Source organism: Medicago sativa, chromosome 6 (assembly GCF_051527215.1).
Source record: "Medicago sativa cultivar Bolivia chromosome 6, Bolivia_mono, whole genome shotgun sequence".
Taxonomy (NCBI): Eukaryota; Viridiplantae; Streptophyta; class Magnoliopsida; order Fabales; family Fabaceae; genus Medicago; species Medicago sativa.
The window spans coordinates 19223328-19248008 of NC_140754.1; the positions used below are offsets into that span (position 1 = coordinate 19223328).

The 24681-nt window shown below is 31.5% G+C and overlaps 1 pseudogene across 1 annotated transcript; it reads left to right on the forward strand.

Moving 5' to 3' along the window:
* Window positions 1-5271: 5271 nt before the first annotated feature.
* LOC146913472 (uncharacterized) lies at window positions 5272-6210 on the forward strand (annotated as a pseudogene). Its single transcript, XR_015016560.1, has 4 exons — window positions 5272-5380; window positions 5435-5520; window positions 5604-5702; window positions 5800-6210. The product of XR_015016560.1 is annotated as an uncharacterized LOC146913472 (transcript).
* Window positions 6211-24681: the final 18471 nt, after the last annotated feature.

Genomic DNA, 24681 nt, shown 5'->3' on the forward strand with positions numbered 1-24681 from the left:
TTTAGTTATCAATATGGGCGATATGGAAATCCAACGACAATAGTTTTAGAGGAGAAGATGAGGTTTGTCTTTGCTTTCGTCCTTCATAAATATTTAATTGTTCTTTACGTAAAAGAAAGAACTTCGTTTCTCATATTGAACCTAGGAATTTCTCATTCAAAATAAACGTTTAACAACCATAATTGGACGAGCTTCACAAATTTTTCATATACATCTACACATCTTATCATAGTATAAACTGATTTTATAAATAATACTAAGATGTGAAATCTACTTAGGAAGTTTTAAGAAGAGGGTATTGTAGGTTCTAATTTGTGTCATAACATATCAAATGTATTTGCACTCATTTACGATTTGAGCTTTACATGACACGATTTTTATTGCTAATATAAACATTTTAACTTGGGTAAAAAAAAAAAATTAACTTTAATTTTTACACATCTTCTTTGGATTGGGTAATATGTAAAATAGTTTTGATAGAAATATTATTTTACAATAATATTAAATAAGTTAGCCCACATGTTTTTCCAAAAAAATAAAAAAAATAGCACAAATTTATAGTTGTTTATATTTTTACCAATGTGATTTTATATATTATAAATATATTCATGCTACAAATGTTTTTTTGTTTAAAGTCAGTGCATTGGAGAGTGATGAGTCAAGTCCATTTCTTGCATCTGGGATGTGTACTAGCTGTCATGTTCTTGGCACTAGTTCCAACTGGGGGACATATTGTTACCACTTCAGATTGCTATAGGAGGACTAGAATATATGGCTCCTTTTTTTTCATTAACTTGAGGATTTTTGCCTCCACTTTTGTTCCTAACACGTGTCAAATTCCTATTCGGATTTGGGACTTTGTAGTGTCATCAATATGCACATGTGTAAATCTATCACAAGGCCCGCTTTTTTGAAACCTTCATAGTCATAATTCAAAACAAGCCCTAACGCATTGACAGTGACTTCTGAAGTCATTGATTCCAAATCAATTTCAACGCATATTCGAGCAAAAAATGCATGTTTATGATATTCCCTCATGTAAAGTGAACCCCAAAGTTCTTCAAAAAAGTGAACCAGAAAGTGACCATGGTGCACACCAAGATTAAACTCATTTGCTGAGTTTAATATCCGGTAATCCATTCTTCTCAACTTTTTGGCTACCTAAGCCGACATCAAGTTCAAAGATTGTTGAACCTGTGACACGGACGCAGACACAGAACACAACACCGACACTCTAATACCGATGATAGTTTGAGAAAATGACATAATTCAGTATAATTATAGATGTTGGTGTCCATGTCGATGTCGGACATTGACGCATGTCTAACACCAAGGTCCACATCAAGATTAAACTCACATTTGGTGACTTTAATATCCCCGGTCATCCATTCTTCTCGATTTTTTGGCTACATATGCCAACATTCATGTTCAAAGATTGGTGAACCTACAATACGGACACAGACACATAACACGACCCCGACACTCTGATATCAATGATAATTTGAGAAAATGATATAATTTAGTGTAAATATAGGTGTTGGTGTCCATGTCGGTGTCGGAAACGAACGTATGTCTGACACCTGGACGCACCTACTCCAAAGATTGTCTGTGCTTCATACACATCACCAAGAAAAGCTCCCTCAATATCTTTGTATTGCATTCCTTCCACCTCCAACAGCTTATCCATATAGGATACACCTCTTGTACGTCGCCTATAACGTTTACCCCTCCCAAGGTCTTATTTTAACTTTCTTGGTACTCCTAGCCTCATTGTCGTCCTCATCCATGGAAACCCTAGCAGAGTTGTTTTCCATGCCCTTAGTTTTTCTTGATTTTTCAAATTTTGTTAAAATCCTAAAATCGTGATTCCATGTAGGATAGTTACAGTAAAATGAGCTAATCTTTCAATTATGGCAAGCAAATTGATCATGTAACCAACTGGGTTGAAGATGAGGTTTAAAAAATATATAAATATAACTAAAAACAACGATTTCAAGTCACAAAGGTGTAGAAACCAAATGACCTATAGGTTGCATGTTTGCTTTGGCACTACATTGCACTTGTCTTTTATAAAACTGAGGCACTTTGATATATTTCTTGCTTATTTACGGGTTTTAATTTATGATATGTATCCTTCTTGTGATTTTAATTGCCTAATTGTGTAGATGTTGAAGATAATATTTATGACATTCATTGTTAATTGACTGTATCGAAGAATGAAGATAGTAGTAATTCTTATTTTTTTTAATATAAAAAATATGAAATGCTAAGAGCAACTCCAATGCATGTTCTACACTATGTTCTTAAGAGACAAGAACAGAGAATTTTGTTCTAGCTATTGGAGAAGAATGACATGGAAGTACAAACTGGAGAACTGTTCTCCTAGAGGAACACGTTCTTGCACTGTTCTGTCAGAGAAAACAAAAGCAAGGAGAGAGAAGAGGAAAGGAAATGAATATATAATACTATGTGAAGTTCATGGTGGACCCCATATAAAACAAACTAAGAACTTAAATGCATTGGAGTGAAAATGATAAAAGTTCTTGAATTCTATGTGGCAATTATTGGCCCACAAAAATTACCTTGAGAACATCAATATTGTTCTACCGCTGGAGATGCTCTAACAAGTACCCGACACATGTTAGTATACTGAACATAAAAATTATTTATCGAAAATTGTGTTAATTTATTTTTCAAAATTTTAAAAAAAAAAATCTTCAAAAAATACTTACTAGCTAGTTGTAGATTTCTTAACATATGCCTCACGTGTTAACATGACCCATATAAAATTTATGGTAAGGATGGTCCCGGGTTAAAAGTAAGAAAGACAATAAGGTTTAAAGAGCATTTAGAAAAGTATTTACATTACTTACAATTGTATTTATATTTACTTACAAATGTATTTATATTTACCTCAATCCAAATATCCAATGGCATTGACAGATCTCAAAACTAGGATCTCTCGAATTCAAGACTTCCTTTTTTTTACCACCAATCGTGCCTTTGGAGTAGAACTTAGTAACCTTTTAAGAAATTTTATTATTTTTGTATAATTTTTTTTAGGGGAACAACCTTATAACATTTCATTGGAAATCAAGGTACAAAATACATGATGGTACATCAACAAATAAGTGGGAGCAAGCATAAAATGATGATACCTTCGCTTAGGCTGAGCGACCCACTGACATGTCTCCGGTTAAACTCGACATGAGAGTTTTGAATACTAAAATTAAACAAATGTTCACAAACATTCATAATACTACCAAATTCAGTAATGTCTCTACTTCCTTCACGAAAATAATCTACAATCTTTTTCGACTCGAGAGTGAAATCCATATTATATACAGTAGAAACTCTTTAATTTAATACTCGGTAAATTACACTACTAGAAAAACGCAAATTAGAGACGGATTTTAGGGAAGGACAAAAATCCCTCACTAATTGTGACGGATTTAGAGACGGATTCTTCTGTTAACCACAAAAATTGAATTGCCAAATATTAGTGAGGGAATGGTTTAAACATCCCTCACAAAATATCCCTCACAAAATATCCGTCACTAAATCCATCCCTAAACTGATTAGCAGAATATTTGTTACGGACTTTGACACGGAATTGATCCTTCTCCAATGTTTCCCTCACTAAATCCATCACTAATGTCAACTAAATAGTTGGTGAGGAAATTAATCCCTCACAAACAATTTTCATAAATTAATTATTATCGATAATAATAATGAAAAACTGAATTATTCCCCCCAATTATTTCAGATTTTGGCTTTCGCTCCTCTCATACTAAAACATTCCCCCTCTTTTATTTTCTCACAAACCCTAAAATAAATTTTTCCCCCAAAAATTTGCCTCTGAACGCAGAACCCACGCAGAGTTGAATTTTCCCCCAAATTCACTGAACCCACAAATTGAACCCTTCCTTCAAAATTGAATCCTTCCTTCTAAAAACTTCAAATCGAATCTCAAAGATGAAAATTGAATCCTTCCTTAGTAACATTCTTCTCTGAACCTCTCTCAAATCAACTCGTAAACCACAAATCTTTGCTGAATCTCACTCCGAAAATCGAATCTTCACTGAATCCTTCCTTCTCCCAATATCGTTTCTTCAAATCTTCGCTGAATCTCAAATCTTCAGTGAAACTCAGAATTTCCTTCACTAAAATCTTTCCTTCTCATCGATGAACTCACAGTAACCTCTCTCTCTCTCTCAATCTAAGAATTTATATTTATTTATTAATTTTTTATATTTATTGTAATCTGATTTGGGTTTTGTGGGGGATACAGTGAACTCACTCTCCTTTCAGAATCCAAAAGTGAATCAGTGAACTTGCTCACTCACTTTCTCTGAAACAGGTGAATCCAAACTCTTCCTTCTGTTTGTTATTAATTTTGATTTTGATTTTCAATTTTGGATTTTGACTGATTGTTGAAGACTGGATTATATAACTTTTGATTTTGTTGAAGATTGGTAGTATGAGACTTGTTTTAGATTAGATTATTGTATAGGTCCTGCAATTTGGTTGTTTATAATGATATTTCATTGGATTTTTGTTTAAAAAAATGAAGAAAGTGTGTTTGAAAACCAATTGAAAGAGAAGAAACCATCTGATAATCTAATAAATTCTCAAACTAAAATTAGAGATAAATATTTCACATTCTATAGTCCATAGAGAAAAATGAAAATATAAACAATGGTCAAACTTTATAGTTATGTAAACAGACATTCAACAATCTCTGTGTGTGTCTGTATTGTATACTTATAGTTATGTATATAGATATATAGATTTTTTTTTGAGGAAATGATATATAGATATAAACAACTTAGCTTTGGTGGCTGAGTTTTGTAGGTGTGTGGCTGGTAGTTGTCTGTGCCTTGGCCTACGGTTTTTCTGGTGGGCAGCAGCATCTATTTTGGCAATCTGTCGCGGCTGTTGTCGCTGTTGGATGTTTGTTTGTGGTTGTCAGCCTTGTGTTGTTGCTGCAGTCTGCTTGTTGGTGCTCAGTTCTAGGTTTATTTCATTGTTTTTGTGCTGCGGCTGCTGTATGTTTAGTGTGTATCTATTCTGGTTTCTGAAATAATAATTGATGATTGCATGAAAAAGGGTTCTGAATATGTGAGGTAATTATGAATCTTGCGAAGCTTAGTTGGGGGTACCATTTTTTGCATATCCCAACTTGAACCTATCATCTGTAAGTCTATAACTCAGCATTGTCTCTCCTAGAGTCTTGTGTTCTTATCTGCATTTGAGCTCTTATTTTGATGTATTCAGGAAAAATGGAGCCCACTGCACTCTCTTGCCTTATCATTTCAGATTTTTAGTATGGACAAGCTTCTTGAAAGTGGTCATGATATTGATTTCCTGAATAAGATGCGTTTTTTTATATTATATGTATGTCAATTTTTACATAATATTTGCCTAGCTGTAGATAAGATAATTTGATCGACAGGAAGGTCTCACTGCACTTATAGCCATCTTTTTCCGAAAGGTGCAAGTCCTCATGTCAAGGATAAGGTGTGGATAAATTACTTATGTACATATACTGTTGACTGCGTTCTGCAAGTGTGAGTATGTGTTTATATTTATTGATATGGCAGGATGGAGCTACTCCACTTCATTATGCAGTTCAAATTGGTGCAAAGCAAACTATGAAATTATTGATCAAATACAACGTTGGTGTCAATGTGGCAGATAATGTGAGCGTTTTTATAAACACAAGCATTTTCTAACTATAAATAAGTTCTTCAGTTTTACTTGTTGTATATTGGTTATTTACTATTAATAATCTCTCAGGAAGGTTGGACCCCATAGCACGTTGCCGTTCAAAGCCAGAATAGAGATATAGCAAAAATTGTTAGTCAATGGCGCAGATAGGTTGATAAAAAATAAGGTATTTCTTTGTACATTCCACTACAGAGCTCAATAATTTATATGCAACATGGTGAACATGTATAATTAATTGATGATGATTTTTTTTATTCTTGTGTTAGATCTCTTATTAGAAAGAAAAAAAAACATTAGATGAGGGCCAGGCCCAATAGGGCGAATTAATTAGACAATCAAAATTGAATTAATATTGCAGTTAATCATTTGGATGAATTGTAGTCGGTGCAGAACATTTTTTCACGTAGAGCTATCAGTAGTGGTTATTGTGGCAGAGAGGCTAAGATCAGTAATCCATTCTAACCAGTTTGAATGTGTGAATTCTGTTTTCTTAGGGAGGAAATGACTAAATTGGAAATGGTCTCTCAACGTCATCTACATCCACATCCATCTACTTGATATATAGATATATAATATGTATAATATATGGTTATTTTGATAGCTTGGTTGCTACTTGTAGTACCATTAAAAATGTTGGAAGTGTTTCTTATGAAACTTATTTTGAGAGGTTCCTTATGACTCATGTATTTTGAGAGTGTTGAACAATGGTTGTAAACGGTGATGAATGTATGTGATGGGCATGAAGACAATTTATCAAGTGTTTTTAATTGTATTTCATATGGTTTAATATAGTAAATGCATTTGCATTATTAATATAATTAATTAATGAAATCTGGTAGGAAATTGAATATTAAATCAATAATACAATTTTCTGTTTGAATTTCCTCACTAATTAGTTATGGAATCAAATTTGTTTGTAGTTTGTGAGGGAATTCAGTTTCATTACAATTAGTGATGAAATATACCCTCACAATTTGAGAGGGAAAACCAATCCATCATTAATTAGTGACGGAAATATTGGTAAAAAGGGTTGGAATGATCCCTCACTATTAGAGAGGGAACAAGAATCCCTCACTAATTACTGACGGATTTGTCCAAGTTTTAGAACATTTATAGTTCATATTTTAGTAACGGATTTATATAATTAGTGAGGGATTTTATCCGTGTCAATTAGGGACGGAAACCAAAATCCCTCACTAATATTTAGCAAGGCCAATATTCTTAAGGGATTACCGGTCGTCACTAAATCCGTCACTAAATTCATTAGTGAGGGAATAATGGTAGTTTAGTGACGGATTGCTACCCTCTCTAAAATCGATTTTTCTAGTAGTGTTAATAAACTCTCTAAAATAATAAATTTGTCCGGTCCCGACTTGGGCCAATGTAAAAAATTGAAAAACTCGATAAAATAATAAGATAATAATTTTTCGGAAGATCCCTTTATAATTTTCGGTCCCAAGAAAATCATAAATTAATAATTCATAGAAACTGGAAAAAAAAATATTAAGAATACATTGAACACATTTGTTCCTTTGTTTACATTTACTGTACTTCAAAAGTCATTATTGATTTCCAATGCATATGAACACAGTAGTTACTAATTTATGTTGAGTCCCAAGGTTCGCTGCAACGTAATTCTAAGAGGCATAGACTAATTTACCTTTTTGTTTGGTATGTACAATATAATTACTTAAAAACTCTTTAAATTAATAATTATTAATTTATCGATAAATTAATAACTCTCTAAATTAATAAATTTCTCCGGTCCTGACATTATTAATTTATAGAGTTTTAACTGTAGTTGAAGGTCAACTCCACTCTTCCTAACTGGTTGTTCACCACTCCACTACCTGTCTAAATCACATTCTTCATCCTCCAATCTTCTTCGAATGAATGAGCAGATCTTTCCAAAATCATGGAGCCCTGTGTAACCAAGATGATATGCTATTCTCTAATCTTGTTTGATTAACTTAACAAATTGTTCTGGAGCGTGTTTAGTACTAACCTCCTTTTTCTTCATTAGGTTTTTTTTAGTTACTTTTTCTTCACTAGGTTGTGATTGGACACTTTATAAACGTATTTAATGTGTTGTAAATTTTGGAATTTTTAACACCACTAAAGTTGCAATTTTTTTAAAGGCAAATGTTAACTTGTGCCCTCAAGGGCACATGTTAAGGAACTCATTATAGAAATATATGTATTAAAAGTCGTGCTGTCAACTTCTTAAAAGTTAAATTATCATGTTTTTCAATGCAAACTTGCTTATTTTAGGTTCCTTAACATGTGCCCGTAAGGCACAAGTTAACAAGATCTTTTTTTAAAAAAAAATTGTTAACTTGTATCCGAAAGACACATGTTCAGAAATTTAAAAGTAAAATTTAATATTAAAAAAATATTTTTATACTTTTAAAAATTTGAACACGAAACAAAATTACCACATACTACATTTGTTGCATATATTAATTCTTTCTCCTAAATGCATATTTTTTTCCCTTTCCCATTTGTTGCATTTTCACATGTGGAACGGTTTTGCCAGTGCTAGGATGTGTAAGGTTTGACTTTTCAACAGCTTCTTATTTATGTATTTTTTTAAGCCAAAGAAATTTTGGAGAATGTTTAATACTAACTCATTTTTTCATCATGAGGTTGTGATTGGCCACCTTATAAATGTGTATTGTAACTTTTGGGAATTTTTTACTTCATTTGTTGCCACTGCCAGCATGTGTAAGGTTTGACTTTTCAACTGTTTCTTTAATATCCTCACTTGTTGTGCTACTTCTACTTCATCAATTTCCTATTCTTAAGTGTAAACAGCATTATAGGTACATTATAATCTATTTTTTAACACAGTTCCTTCAACATAACAACCACCTATATTACAATGCAATGAAACGAAAAATGAAAACACCATTATAGTATATCATAAATAAATAAAATCACGATAAAATGATGGACACCACTTGTTACAGGACCAACAATTGTAACAACTTGTAAAATTTATATATATATATATATATATATATATATATATATATATATATATATATATAAAGGTATGGTAACAAGTTGCAATGATGAAAGGAATAGAGCATTTTTTCTTGGCTCTTTTTGGTTATGTAACAGTAATAAGGTAAAACATAAAGTAAGACTAAAACTTGATGTATACCTGGATATCTAAATAAATAAATAATTTGTATTCAATCACTCAATAAATAAATAAAGGCTAAAAGTAGAGGAAAATATAATTCATTGTGTGCAGGGAGAGTCTTTACAACCTGATGTCACTTGAATCCAGAATCCAGAATTAGAGATGCCAACACCATCAGGAAGGCATGAACTGTAGCGGTTACATTATACGTCAGTGACAACAGCCTCAGAGGTCCCATTATTAATGTATGAAATGAACCAGATTGTAAAGTTGAAATCTAAAAATAAATAGCATGCAGACGCATGTCTACGGAATTCTGATATAATTATTAAAATATGTAGCTCAAGTGAGAGATTGTTGGAATATTTTATTATTTAATTATATTCCAATATTATTTAATTATATTTTATTTAATTATTAAAGTTAACTATTTTGATATCAAATAATCATGTCACCATATATATATATATATATATATATATATATATATATATATATATATATATATATATATATATATATATATGTGGGTGTGTGCGCGCGCACGCGCTCTCACTTATTTATTGAAAATATATGGTAAAGTAAAAGTTTAGATATAATGAAAAATAAACTTTGGCTTTGTTATTAACATACACTCCCCTCAATCTTGTGATGTGTTCATAATTAGCATAAAAGAAAACTCACCTTATGTGATATAATTGCAGGTGAAGGAAATGAAAATGAAAGAAATTGTGCTAGTTAATATATTTACATGGTAATCATACAAATCAGCAGGGTGGTTTAGATATCTGGCTAATAAATTAGATATATAAACGTGCCTAGCTATAACACCAAGTAGCTAATAAATTATCTCACCATGCCCCAGAATCCAGAATTAGAGATGCCAGCACCATCAGGAAAGCATGAACTGGAGCAGTCACATTATACGTCATACAAATCAGCAGGGTGGCATCACAATTTGTATTGATTTAGATATCTGGCTAGGCACGTTTGATTGCATCATAGAACACATGGTAACTTTCTGGTCAATTCAAAATACAAAGACAACAAAGGGGTGAGTTTCGAGAACATATAACAGTATAAAAAATAATCATGTTAATAACAAGGAATTTGAATTAATTTTTGCTGATATCTGTACTAAACCATTAGTTGAGGATCGATTTAATTTCATTAAAAAAAATTACATATTATTCAAAATCCTTGCAAAAGCTTAAAATAAGAGAAATGATGTTTTCTAAGTTAACTGACTTTGCTGCGGAAAGAAAGTTGCATTTTATTTTCTGGAGGACTACATTCTAAAATGACTTTGGTTTTGTTTGTATCCACTTCTACTCTTTTTTCTTGTATCAAGAATATAAGAAATCTACATGCAAATACACAAGTATGTGATAAGATGTAAAAGTATATGTTATAGTCATCATCATAAATAAGCGAGCGTGCCTGCGCACGCGCGCACGCACACACTGATATATATATATATATATATATATATATATATATATATATATATATATATATATATATATATATATATATATATATATATATATATATATATATATAGGACATATCTTATGAGAATGTTATTCTTATATGAGAATGATGAGAATAGTTTTCAACCTTTAGATTAAAATAGACGGTTTGAATTAAAAGATTTATTTTAAGTAACACATGTGGATCTCCACACTCTATCCAATCTAGTGAACCATTCCAATTCTCATCTTCTCCAATCCAAACCGTCACTGCTGTTTCATCTTCTCCCGTCCACCATTTTTTTTCACTCTCTTCTCTAGAACACCTTCATCAGATTGTAAATCTCCAGAACACCTTCATCAGATTGTAAATATAACATCAATTTTTTTCTAATTCTCAAATTTCTCCAATCCAAAAAGAAATAAAATTGTTTTTTAAACTACTAAAATTGAATTGAAATTGTATGGATCTCAATGTCAATCTATCAATTGGTAAATTTGTGTATTTGATGAGAGTATTAGCCAAGCACTCAATTACTTCCCATATTCTATTTACGATGTCTAACAAGTGGAAAAGGAAGAAGAAAATAAAATCTCATGATTCCAATGTTTATTACAATGCCAAGGGACGATTCAGAGATGTTTGCAAGTCTTTGCGAAAGTGTGGAGAGCAGATGACGGTTTGGATGGAGAAGATGAGAATTGGAATGGTTCACAAGATTGGATAGAGTGTGGAGATCCACATGTGTTACTTAAAATAAATCTTTTAATCCAAACCGTCTATTTTAATCTAAAGGCTGAAAACTATTCTCATCATTCTCATATAAGAATAGCATTCTCATAAGATATGTCCTATATATATATATATATATATATATATATATATATATATATATATATAGTCAGGACCAGATGTCAACGAATTCGTTGACACTAAATCCCAACCATTGCTTTTTTTAATCTAAAGGCTTGTAATTATGAGTCACGTACTCTCTCAGTTCTCTTAACCTGAACACTAATTTTTGTTTTTCTGCTCGATACATGACCACAACAGAAGTTCATCTGTACATTGATAATTGACTACCAATTCAATTTAATTTAAAGGATCTTGTATTTTACCAAAACCACAAAATTGATTTATATACCCACATGTCTTGCATACAGATATGAAATTGCTTGTAATGATTTAACAACTAACATGTCCAATCAATTTCCAACGATAATAGTATTGTTTTGGAGTATTTTGATTATTCAAACTTGGCCAAATTCTAAATGGACGGATTTAACAACTAACATGTCCAATCAATTTCCAACGATAATAGTATTGTTTTGGAGTATTTTGATTATTCAAACTTGGCCAAATTCTAAATGGACGGCATCAATCCAAAACACCCCTAGGATCGATGCCATCCTCTAATTGTGATCGATTTCTTAGATTGTACAAAAATAATTGTATGATTAGGTTTTGATTAATGTAAGAAATTTTTTGAGGGGGACGAAGTGTAGAAATAAGGATGACGAGTGGATGCTCACAAAGGCACTGTTTGGTAAGGCCACATAACTAGCTTATAGCTTATAGCTTATAAGCTCGTTTGACAAAATAAGTTCTGTTTGGTAACATTTTTTACAACGAGCTTATAGCTTATTTCACGAATTTCAATGAGCTTATAAGCTATTTTTCAGAAGCTACTTCAAGTAGCGTTTGAGCTTATAGCTTATAGCTTTTCATGTTTTATTCCATTTATACCCTTACCACTTTAACTAAAACCCATGTTTACCCTTTGTAATAAATAGCTATTTTAAAAAAAAGACATGTTATGTACTTATGTTTAATTAAATTTCAGATTTCATTGGCTGATAATAATTTTTTTTTAAGAAAAGGCTGATAATAAAATTACATGCTCACGTTATGTTTTGGTTACAAAATATAGACTTGCTTTTACATAACATTTCCCTTAAAAAAAATGTTACTTTTTAGTTAAAAAAATTACGCTATGTTTTAAAAAAAAATTGTTGTCGCAATTAACTTTTTTTTAAGAGGGTCACAAGTAACTTTTGTTTAATTTTTTTTGAAAGGTTTTGCTTAATTTTTTTTTATATAAAGTATAAAAACTAAAATAAAATAAACAGTTATTAAATTTAAAATATTTAAATTATCAAATATCTTAAATATTAATTTATAGTAGTATAAATTTTATATGAATTAATAATGTCCTTTTATGTAATTTTACATTTATCAGCTAGTTCAACCGCTATTTTTACCAAACACTTTAATTAGCTTATCAGCTATAAGCTATCAGCTAGCTTATCAGCTAAAAGCTATCAGCTAGCTTATCAGCTAGCTTATAAGCTATCCGCTATTTTTACCAAACAGAGCCAAAATAGAACCTCGGTAACTTAATATTAGCCTTTGATTTTTAAAATATCAATGGTTGAGACTTGGTGTCAACGAATTCGTTGACACCTGGTGTCAATGAATCCTAAATCATATATGGGATAAGATCAAATGACACCAAGGTGTCAAATTAAATTTGACACCAAATCATAACCATTAATCCAACTTTAATCCGACGTCTCTCATCAATTCATTAAATGCTCACATACTTGATCAAATTATCTAAATTTTAATTTTAGAAACAATTTATTCTTTCTTTTTTGATTAATTATTTACCAAAAATTCTCCAATGGTATTATTATGGTTTGTTCACCAAAAATTATTCACCGTCATTCTTTTTTTTTTAAGGACTTATCATCCTTATTTCTTTATTCCTATTAACCTTTTTTATTTTTATTTATCTTAGAAGAACCCAAAGAAAATTGATTTATAAAGAGCACCAGAACGATTGCACCAAAAAATTAAAAAGAACTTATGCTACTAAACGAAAGCAAAACACAAATGCTAGAACATCCGATACAAGATCTTAATGTGGACATTCAATATTTTATATCTCACTTTTAAGACTATTTATTATGTTTTTTTTTCGTTTCTTCCATTTATCATCCATGATGTTTCCATCATTTGCCATTGTTGGAGGTAAACATTTCATGATTCTTAAATTTTTAGTTTGTAGAACTAGCAAAAATTATCATTAAAATAGTTAGGTTCCCAAATTGTGGCATACGATTTGTCAACTTAGTTTCAAGGTTTATGTTAAAAAAATTCAAATGCTAACTAATGCTTGATTCATGTGGATAAACATAAAACAATTGAACAACCATGAATCGATTCTTTAGTTAGGTTACTAAATTGTGGCATACGATGTGTCAAACTCAGATTCAAGGTTTATGTTTAAAAAATTTAAATGCTAACTAATGCTTGATTCATGTCAAGGATAAACATAAAACAATTAAACAACCATGAACCAATTCTTTTGTAAGATAATATGATTCTGGTACAAGATGTATCATTGAGAAGAAGACAAGTCCCATTTAGGAAATAAGAGGATTTGTAGGAAAGGAGATATGAAATACTTAATGTCTGATGACGGTGCATCAACATTAGTTTTTTAGTCGCATTTATGCCTTTATTATAGCGTTTAGAGAGTCAACTGCATGAAATTCATGGTGAAATCAAACCAAATCAGGAACAAGAGCTCAAATTAGCGCGCCCTGTAAATTTTCTAAAAATGCCCTTCTGCAATTCGGATTTTAAAATCCGAATTCATGTTTCACTAATTCGGATTTTATAATTCGAACTATGCTTAGGTATAATCAGCAACCAGAATCTCTCACATTTCATCAGCTTTGAATTTTGCTTTTAAAGACAACAAAAAACAAAGTAAAAAAATGCTAAAAACCTGTCAAATAAAATCATAAAAATATAAAAATACCACTACAAAATTTTAAAAATCAAATAAAACTAATGCAAAAAAATTCAGATTTTTATGAGAATATGAAAAATTTAAAATAGGTCTAAACGATGGCATTTTGGATTTTGAGGGGCGGTATCCCGTTTACGGGTGTCTTGATCCTTGATTTTTTTTTATTCTGATTTTATGGGGAAGTTTCGGAGCAATCCGATCAAGTAGCCCAAAAACCCGATTTTTGACTAAAAATAGCTAACAATGACCCAAAACAGAAGGATGAGAGTTAGGAAGATCAATATTGTCCATAAAATGACAATTCATGTTACAAACAGGTTTAGAATTTATGCTGATACAGTTCGGATTATATAATCCGAACTGTTTCCCCTTGAAAAATAGTGTTTAAGGGGTGTTTGGATTATATAATCCCAAAAAAGCAAGTAGCGCGCCCTATTTTTTGAAGTTTTTGGATTATATAATCCGAAAAAAATCCGAGTTGGTGAAGAACTCATTTTTTCACCCCATAACAAAGGAAAAACATAATTCGGATTACAAAATCCGAATTGCTTAAGGGGATTTTCGAAAAATTTATAGGGCACACTAGTAAGGGATAAAGTGGAAAAAGTAATAGTCAAAATATTAAAACACTCCCACCTCTTCCCCCCCAAAATGGACCTTAAGACCACAAGTGTGGAGCCTTGTGATCCAGAGGCTCAAGTCAATGGATTCAAACTCTCCATCAATTATAAACACCATAATTTTCTTTGTTCCCTCCTATGTGGGACTTCATAAAATTTAATAATAGTAAAACAAAATTAAAACTTGTGCTAAAATTATTTTGGACAAAGACTAAGAGATTTCCTAAAGGCACTTTTAAAGAATCAAAACTAGAATGATTTTCTATTATAAATCGTAGTTTTTGAAGTTACTATCCTATTGAATGCTATGCTTATCAATTGATAATATAAACAAGTTTTTGCTTCAATATTTTTTTCTTCACATCTTACTTCATCATATTACCACTTCATACTTGTTTTCCAAATATATGCAAATGACTTACATCACGGTGTCCAGCAATGTATTTTGTTGCAGAGTTGACTACAAGATCAGCTCCAAGGGAAAGTGCTTTTTGGTTAATAGGTGTAGAAAATGTACCATCAATGCAAACCAAAGCTCCTTTTCCATGACAAAGCTCTGAAACTAGCTTAATATCAACATTCAACACATCTTTGGAATGGATTGGTTGGAGTCTCAGTAAAGAAGAGTGAAACCTATATACTCCCTCCGGTCACATTTATAAGCAAAAAACTACTTTTTAGGTTCATTCAACACCTAATGTATTTGATCCATAATATATACCAAATACATTAAGTATTCAATGAATCTAAAAAATGGTTTTTTGCTTATAAATGTGACCGGAGGGAGTATGTGTATACTAGACAAATTTAATATATTGCATTAATTATAAAGAAATAAAAGGAAAACTTTACGAACAAAAAAATCAATTACTCTAATATTAACACTCACTTTGTTATTTTCCAATGCAGCTTCTAAGAGCATCTCCAATGGGGGGTCCTTACTTAACAAGGACCACTCCCCGTTAAGGACCCTCCATTGGAGGAAGAAAAATTGAGTCCCTGTTAAGGAACGGACAACTATATAAGAACCCTCTCTCTCCAGAGTAACTAACGGGTCCCACGTTTAAAAAATTAATAAAATGTGTACTACTTGATCCCACTTGCATAAAGAATTAATAAAATGTGTACTACTTGGTCCCACTTGCATAAAGAAGTAATAAAATGTGTACTACTTGGTCCCACTTGTAAAAATGAGTAATAGATAAATTATTTTTGTTTAATATGTAAAGATAGTGGGACATATTTAAATACTTTTCATTGGAGTTCTTATCAGTGTATTGCCATTGGAGTCATTGAGTCCTTAATAGGTACTTTTATTAAAAAATTATAAATAAGTGATGTGTCACGTGGGGTCTATTTAAGGAGTCCTTGTTAGGGAACTACCATTGTGGATGCTCTAAGGCATCAACATCAGCAGGATCAATTATGGTGGCCTGCTCAATGAAATGAATTTTTTTAATGTGACTTTAACTAGACAAATTGCAAATACTCTTTGTTTTGTTTAGGAAAAAAAAAATGAAAATTGTAACTTTTTGAATGTAGGAGTTGCTTAATTTATTATAATCCCATTCTAAAAGTGATTCTATTTTCAAATCCAAATAAAATAAACTAGTAAACCCCTAAATTTGTTCATGACTTTATACGGAACTTTCAAATAGTTTATTGTGATTATGAAAATTTTAAAATGGTCTCCGACTCTATCAAATTTTACTCGTATTAGTTTACGCGCGAGTATGTTAGGGGTTAAATTGGTATTAAGTGGTTAAATATGAAGACTAACTTGAAAACTTAATATAGTCAACTACCTTATTGAAATATTCATAATCTGAAATATTCATAATCTAAAGGATCTTTTTGAGTATCCTACAAAGTCATGAACTAATTTGATGATTCACTCTAAAATAAATTCTTCTAAAGTAAATTTTGAACCAAATATAGTTAATCTCTTAGATAAATTCAACATCATTTCTACTTTGCATTTGTTACACAAAATGCTCTTTATTTATAAAAATATACTACAATATCTCATGTTTTATAAACATGTCACTTTAAAGTCTAATTTTATTTATGTTGCTCCTGATAGTGTTGTTTATCAATAGTAAATTACCATTTTCTATATGAAATTGATTAATATACATATAAGTGTATATAGGGTTAAATATGCTTTTGATCCCTATAAAATTGTGAACTTCTACGTTTAGTCCTTATTTAATTTTAATAGTTTTTTTAGTCCCTACAAAAAAAATTTACTTATAATTTTAGTCCCTGCTAAAACAAATTTTGTTAAATTATCATTAAACTCTTAAATTTTTGAACGATTTTTTTGAGACAAGCTTATGGCACTATGAAAGGTTCATTTACTAAAATTTAGAATTTTCTAACATGAAACGACTTAAATATGAATTTTTAAAACGACAAAAGTTAAAGATAAAAAGTCACAAAATCAAGATGTAGAAATCAAATTTTGTGATAATTTTTTGCGGAGGAACTTTTAGTAATGTTCTAAACACATCTACAAAAAATTGTTCAAAAATTTAAGAGTTTAAGCATAAATTAAACAAATTTGAATTGAGTAGGGACTAATACTCAGTGCAGAAAAAAAAATTAGGGACTAAAAGAACTATTAAAATTAAGTAAGGACTGAACTTAAAAGATCTCAATTTTACAGGGACTAAAAACAAATATATATATATATATATATATATGTATATGTATATGTATATATATATGTGTGTGTGTGTGTGTGTGTGTGTGTGTGTGTATATATGAGTAAATTACCCTCCCCTCCCCTCAAAGATGCTTGAATTACTCTCCCCTCCCCTCTTATGTTAAAATATACACTCCCCTCCCCTCTTATTCAAAACTTATTAGAAATTTTTTCACTCCCCTCCCCTAAGAGAAGCTTGAATTACATTCATCTCCCCTCTTATGTTAAAATCTACACTTTACTCCCTCAATATTAATTTTTTTATTTCTAATAATCTTGAAAAAAAATAATAATCTAACACACTTCAAAAAAATATAGTATTGTAGGTCTATTTTAATATAATAAAAATTGAATACATATTTTTCGCTATTTTTTATTCACAATTTCATTAACATGAAGTTTTAAACTCTGTTATAAAATATGAAACAACCCAAAATAAAAATAAAATATGTGAAAAATTACTAAAGACAATTTAAAAGTTAATTTTATAATCTAAATTACAAAATCAGTAGCAAGACATTTAAATTGAATTATCATTGACATTTAAATTATAAAGAAATGAATTAATTTTTCTTAAATGGTGGTTAAAAATTAATATATATCATGAAAATATTTATTTATGTTAAAATAGATTAAAGTGTAGTGCATATTTAATTATTAAGGGAGGGGTTGTAATTCAAGCATCTATAATAAGGGAGTGGAATATAAATTTTATTTTTCAAGGGAGGAAAGTGTATATTTTAACATAAGAGGGGAGGGGAGTGTAATTTACTCTATATATATATATATATATATATATATATATATATATATATATATATATATATATATATCCTTATTTATTAATTTTGTTACGTCTGTAGCAATTTAACCTAATTTTTTCCCGCTCATTTGCTTTATTAGGTTTGCAATTATTTAACCTAACAAATTTCATCTAAAAAAATGCATTGCACACCAATTTCATTCCTATCCTCTTGCTTTTTTTTTTTAAGAATTTTTATTTATTTTTTTGAAGAAAATATTTGAAGTGGATAAAACAGTCACAAGAAGGGGGGGGGGGGGGGGGGGGGGGGTTTGAATTGTGACCCTTTAAAAATTAACCTGCAACTTAAAAGTGATTCTCAAGTAGTTTACTTGGAATAGTTAAGTTAGCTTTCTGACTTCAGAACGTTCTGATGTTCTTGTGCAGATTATGCAGAAACTGATTTAATCAAGTAACTGTGTTGTATGCGTATAGTGTATACTGAATTTAAAAGAGTAAAGGGAAGAGAAAGAACACACAGAGATTTATAGTAGTTCACCCAATGTGGGCTAGTCTACTCCTAACAGTTTTGTGAGATTTTCCACTATGATGCTTGAGATAACCTCTCAAATCCTGCACCTTACAATCTGTGTTCACCTGAACACTTACAACTCTGTATTCTCTAAGCCTCAGCAGGCTTGCACCTTGTTGCTAAGTTAACCACTTAGACTTTTACAACATTTGCTCAAACTAACACTTTAGTACCCCTAAAGCTAGATGAGACTTTCTTTTCTTCTTGCTAAGTTACCCACTTAGACTTTTGCACCTCCAGCTCAAACTAACACTTTAGTACCCCTAAAGCTAGATGAGACTTTACAAGATGTTTGGAGTTTGAATGTTTGAGAAACAAACAGAGGAGGGAGAAGAAGAAGTTATCTTTAAAAGAGATAACAAAGAGAATTGATTTACACTACAAAGAAGGTATAAAGACCCTTCAGTGATGATCAATTCAGAGAAGAAAGGAAGGAGAACTTATCTTTAACAAGATAAGAAAGAATTGGTTTACACTACAAAGAAGGTAGAAAGAGCCTTCAGTGATGACCAATTCGAATGCTAAAGCTTCAAACATATTTAAGATGTTTTCTTGTATGCTTTGCATTGGTGCAAGTAATGCTGAGCCTTTGATCTGTATTTATAGAGTCTTTGGGCTCAAATAGCCGTTGTAGGGTGTCCAATGGTGTTATGCCACGTGTCCTGGGCCCCACAAGCTTTTACTTGAAAATCTGGATGAACATTCTGACCATCAGAATGTTGTTGAGTTCCCAGGATGAACATCAGAATGTTGCTGTGTTCTTCATCAGAATGTTGATATTCATGATGTTCTTCATCTGGGTTCATCAAAGATGAATGTGTGATGAGTTTCTGGGCTTGTTCAAGGCGTGACATGAGATTTGTTGGGCTTTATTCACCAAAAGGTAGCTTCTCCATATGCATCAGAAGTTGCTGGAAAAGTAGGATAAAGCTTGATTCAAATCTGCCTTGGATATTGTGCAGGAAAGAGAGGATAATGGGTCTGCAGCTTCAGGCCCATGCTTCTAGGAGATTTGCTTGATTTTGTTCAGAGTACAAGTTATCTCTGATGCAAGATCTCCTTTTGCTACCTTTTTCATCTTTCCACCAACTACACTGTTCATAGCTGGAAGCATGTGCAGAAGTGAACATTCTGACCATCAGAATGTTTCATTTGCTCTTACTTTAGGATGATTTGTAAGACTACTTTTGATGTAATCAATCCTAATAGTAGAGACATAACTGAAGTGCAGTAAAATAACCTCTAGGACAATATCCTCTTTGGAATATTCCTAGAACTTCAAGTGTTCATAGTCTTGAATGAACCTTGAAGACCTTTTTGACACTTTTGCTTGTCCAAGCCTTTATTGCTGATACATCCATGCAGTTGTACTTTTCTGGACCTTTTATTCATGTCAAGTATACTTGCATGTTCTTCACGTTCTTGATGAATCTGGGTTTGGTTATGAACAACCTTCTGAACTATCATCAGAATGTTCAGATCAACTCACTGATCAACATTCTGAACTAACTTTCTGAACTCCAGAATTAGTTCATGAATTCAAATGTCCTTTGATTTCTTGTGTCTTGGCATGATTTAAACTTTGTTTGTGTCTTGGTTAATCACTCAAGAATGCACAAATACCAAGAACTATCAAAGTCCATTAATCCTTTAATCACCATAGATGCCTTTAATGATTTCTTGATCCAAAGTCAAAATCATTGTCTGCATAAGATATGTTCATGTCACATCTGTTCTTGCATGTTCTTGGTGTGGACATTGATTTATGGGTTTGCTCTAATGAACCTTTTGAGCAACCTTCTGAACAACCTTCTGAACTCCTTCTGGGTTCATATATATGAACTTCAGAATGTTTCTTCTGGGCTCCTTCCTTTTTGACGGTTGTACTTTGTGCTGGACATTCTGATGTCCTTCAACACTTTGAACCTTATGAAGGTTGTTTATTTATTTCCTTCAAAAACTACTTGAAGCATATAAATGAAAGATCATTTGTTTTGACAAACAAGATGATTCTTTCTTTGAAGTCCAAAAGAATATTTCTTTGCATCTAGTTCATTATTGCATGTAACTGATGACTTTAAATAATCTTGTTTATCCATGAAATAATCCTTTATTATTTCTGGATATATTCAGGGTTAATGTTCATGATTAACTCCATTCACATGAACATTCTGATCTCTGTTCATATGAACATTCTGATCTCTGTTCATATGAACATTCTGAACTCTGAACTTCTTATCTTCAGAAGCTTTGGAAGTGTGATACTTTGAGGAGGTTCTGAGAATCTTCCTAACTTGTATGCATATTTCCTTTTATCTTCTTTACCCATGGTGGATCTTCAAATCATATAACATAAAACTCAATGTGAGTTTTGTCACATAACTTCAAGCACATTCTTGTGCAGCTTGTGATGTAAGTTCTTCCAGCATGATTAAAGTTCTTCCATCATGATTCTTGAGCTATGAATCTTCATGGAGATATGATCTTGTTGTTTCAACTGATGATATACTCATTCTTTCAATATTGAGTAGATATGATGCACTTATCAATGTGGGTGGCTTCTAGCTTATCCACTTATGTGATTCCTGTTCTTTTAACAAAAACTCAAGTGCAAACATCAGTAGATCACCATTCATAAAACTTATCATTTATTCCACGAGGTTTGTTATCATTAAAATATTCATCAAAAAGATTTTTTGCTTCAACAATATTTTCTACCATATCAATTATTCTTATTTATTAATTTTGTTAAGTCTGCAGCAACTTAACCTAATTTTTTTCCCTCCACTAATCCCTTATTAGGTTTGCAACAACTCAATCCTAAAAATTTGGCTCTAAATTTGCATCATTAAATGCTAATCCTCAACCCTAAAATTTTGGATCTAAATTTGCATCATTAATTTGTGATTATCCATGCTACCTCAACAAAAACCCTAATATTTTTCTCTTTTTTTTTCTTTACCTATCCATGACCCTGGTGAGCATATCCTGAGCTCAACTAAACTTTTTGTAACCAATTTTTTTAATAAATAATAATTTACTTTTTAAATCGTAAATTGATTGAGAAAATTTTAAATAATTATTTGGTTATTTATTTTAATCAATATTATATTTGGGGAAATAATTGTTTTTCTTACATGTGCCCTCTTTATTTATTCTAAACGCATTTCTTGATTATTATTACAACTTACTCAACTAAAGTATATTAATTTTATATTTTAGATAGATGTTAGTAGTTTATTTGATAAATTGTGGGTTATAATGAGTAATGGTTTTTCTTATTATCTATAAGATATATAAATTTTGAATAAATATTATAATACAACCCAAAGAGAAATATTATATATGCAACCCGGGCAACGCCGGGTAAATAATCTAGTATATATATATGTTCATGGGGGAGGACCCTAAACTTTTCCACATACAAAATACAATCAACCAAACTATCAAACTATAAAATACATGATTATACCGTGATTCCCATTTTTGGAAGCATATTGGCAATGAATATTGAGTATCCATTGCTATATCAAGTAAAGACAAATAAGTTCAACTAGATACACATCAGCATGTATGTTCAACATAAATCTAAGGATGTGGGGTCTACACATTATATTAGAAAGGAAGCTAACACTAGTGAAAGGAAAGTTACATATATTGCTACAAAAGAAATGTTTCATAGTATGAACTATGAAAATATTAATTAGAGAAGCAAAATGCTAAGAAGACTGTTGATGGAAGATCTTAATAAACCTGAGGACATTATAACGGTCTTTGGCCTTATTAATCTTTAATTTTTGCAGGGAGAGGACATTCCAAGGGTACTTGGTCTTATTAATCTTTACATGGTTTATCATCCAGCTTTGCAATTGTAGATTTTGTTTCTACTAAATTTTAGTGCTCATTCATAGCCATGCAGCTTGGAACTTGACAATACTTGACATCAACAAAAGCTATATTGTTATTTTTTTTATTATGCATATAGAGAAAAAAGTTTTTAGCTACAAGCTATTTCAATTAGTTTATCAAAATACAAAAAAACCACTAAAAATAAGTTATAAACTCGTGAGAAAATGATAGGTTGAAAAATAATCTTTTTAGTCATACAAATTTATAATCTCATAAATATGTATCGTCACCCATATCAAAAGAGACACACCGGGTGAGTATTACTATCCTAGACATATACTCCCTCCGTTTCAAAATGAGTGTCGTTTTAAGTGTTTATACACATATTAAGAAATGCAATGATTAAGAGAAAGAGAATGGTTATTTTACCAAATTATCCTTATTAACTATTGGTTAGTTTTAAAAGTAATACTTTGGAAGTAATGTGCATAATATTAATTGGAGGATACAATTGAAAAGAAGAAGTTATTATTGCATTGAAAACTGAAAGCGACACTCATTTTTTTGGCTAAAGCGACGCTCATTTTAAAACGGAGGGAGTATTAATTACACTTCATAATCACTCTAGAATAAGAGACGGGGTGCGTAGATTATATGGAGAGGTATGTTTCCTCTTCCTTTCTAGAATTCATTTTTTGACAAGATCACTCTAGAATTCAATATTATTCGATCAAAATGTAAATAAAAAAAAGTACTTGAAAATATAAATTCAAAACAGGTGCCCTAAACATAACAACTCGTATATTAGAATATTGAGGAATTATTACTCAACAGAAAATTGAACAAAATAAGGTACTATTAAATTTCATTAATAATTAATTGAGGAATAAGATTTCTAGACACTCAAACCACTTACTTACATCATGATATATATAAACAAGACGAGATAGATGTGCTACAATAGTGATGCAATAAGAAGAGAGATGAAGAGAAAATAAAATATTATATGTGGTGGTTGAAAAGTGGCGTGTAGATGAAAAGCGTAATCTACACATGATCCTACTCCTTCCTTATCAAAAAAAGTATTCATTAATTACTTGCTACATCTATCTGGTACATAATAATGACTTTGGCGTATACCCAAAGTATCACTTAATAAGTTGGCCTCAACACCACAGTTGATACAACATGCGCAACTAGCTTATTTTCCGAAAGTTCTTGACATTCACAATCGTGAGCCATGGTCCATGATTCTATTCCATACATGAATTCATCATAACAATAATTTCGTCCATCAGTTGTACTACAATTTCCATCTCTTAGTAATTTCTCTAAGACAATATTTAGTTTCATAGGGAATAAATAAAATAAAACAATAAAACAATTCAAACTTCTCTCTCTAGAAATTTTTCTCTGACTTCTCTCTAGGCTTTCAAACCTTCTCCTCCCTGTATCCAAAACCGGCCGCCGATCTCAATGTAGATCTCCGGAGTGGTGGTGCGATGAGACCTCGTCTCCGCACCACCGTCCTCTTCCCCCTGTTTTGGCCCTGTTGTGTCCGTTTTTTCTCTATTCCGGCTCCGTTGTTTTGTGCTTGTTTCGTCATTTTCCTGGCTTCTGTTTAGATCTGTTTTAGATCTAGGTGGCGAGGGTCTGTTGGCAACAAGTCTACCACTCTGTCTGACTGTTTCATCATCCTTTTGACCCATTTCGGCCAGTTAACTATGAAGATCTTCACCTTTTGCGGTCCATCTTTGTTGGTGGTGTGAGGCTTCGTGGTGGCGGATCGGTCACGGATCTGTTTGTAGGTTTTTGAGGGGTGGTGGTGGAGGGTTTACCAGCTGCTGTAGTGTCTGTTTGAAGGTGTTTTTGGGTTCTGGTCCGTGACTGTTAGGGGATGGGCGAGTTTTGTTGGACCTCGTGAAGGTGGTGGTGGTGATGGGCTTTTGTAGTGGTGGTGGTGATTCAGTTGTGTGTGTTGTTTGTCCGCGGTGTGGTGT